This window comes from Hydra vulgaris, chromosome 13 (genome assembly GCF_038396675.1).
Source record: "Hydra vulgaris chromosome 13, alternate assembly HydraT2T_AEP".
In the NCBI taxonomy this organism is placed as follows: domain Eukaryota; kingdom Metazoa; phylum Cnidaria; class Hydrozoa; order Anthoathecata; family Hydridae; genus Hydra; species Hydra vulgaris.
Genome location: NC_088932.1, coordinates 33546428 through 33547500, shown reverse-complemented (window position 1 = coordinate 33547500; position 1073 = coordinate 33546428). Strand labels below are relative to the sequence as shown.

Sequence of the window (1073 nt, the reverse complement as noted above, 5' to 3'; positions counted from 1 at the left end):
TATGATATTTCAATATAGTTCTTGAGTATATTATCTGCAAACAATTGACTGATGCAAGTTCAAATGTTGTCAAAAACCAAGCATGCATGCATGTGACACTGCACTGTCCCACAAAGAAATGCTGGTTTGAAAGTCAAATTTTCTTTATTTAAAAAAAAAAATTAAAATAGGGGGGAGATAGGGAGGTTTCTGTAACTTTTTATGCTCCAAAACTTTTAACTTTATATATAATAAGGTTCATAAAACTTTAGGGACTTACGAAGTACATTGAGGAACAAAAACAGGATATTAACAGAAACTTTTCAATTTTTAATCTGGAGTACCACAGTGTAATTGGGAATAAAGTCTCTGGGTCCAGTATTCAAAGTAATATGATCTAAAGTAATATATAAATTAAATAATATGCTTTAAAATGCATGCAGTTATACATAACTCCTGATAGTTAATTATATGTATAACTAGTTATACATAAAATTTATTATATAAACTTATTATTTAAGGTTATACTTGAACAAATTAGTACCAATTAGTTCAAATTCAAGATTAAGTTCAAGTTCAAGTTATTTGTTCATTGTTTTTTCACTATTTTATATTTATTTGTTCAAATTTGTTAACTAGTACTAATTCTTACTACAGTAAGAATATTTATCATTGTTGAACGTAATTTTATTAGTAACTTAATTTTACTTTCAACATATTTTGACAACACCCTTTACATTTTAAATGATGACAGCTTTACTTTTCTATTGATGTTAAGTTTATTACGTTTCAATAACTCAGATTGAATTTTACTGAATTATTGTAAGCTTTGTAAGAATTTGTTGTATATCAAATGGTGTTGTAAATAAAGTAAAAATTATATATATATATACATATATATATATATACATACATATCTATATATATATATATATATATATATATATATATATATATATATATATATATATATATATATATATATCTATATATCTATATATATATATATATATACATACATATCTATATATCTATATATATATATATATATATACATACATATATATATATATATATATATCTATATATATATA

The 1073-nt window shown here is 21.6% G+C and overlaps 1 long non-coding RNA gene across 1 annotated transcript in view; it reads right to left on the bottom strand.

Moving 5' to 3' along the window:
• Positions 1-835, bottom strand: part of LOC136090257 (uncharacterized) — a 4574-nt gene extending 3739 nt beyond the window's left edge. The window contains exon 1 of the long non-coding RNA XR_010643295.1: positions 1-835. This exon is cut by the window's left edge and continues 3206 nt beyond it. This is a non-coding gene — a long non-coding RNA (uncharacterized LOC136090257).
• Between the last annotated feature and the right edge of the window lie 238 nt (positions 836-1073).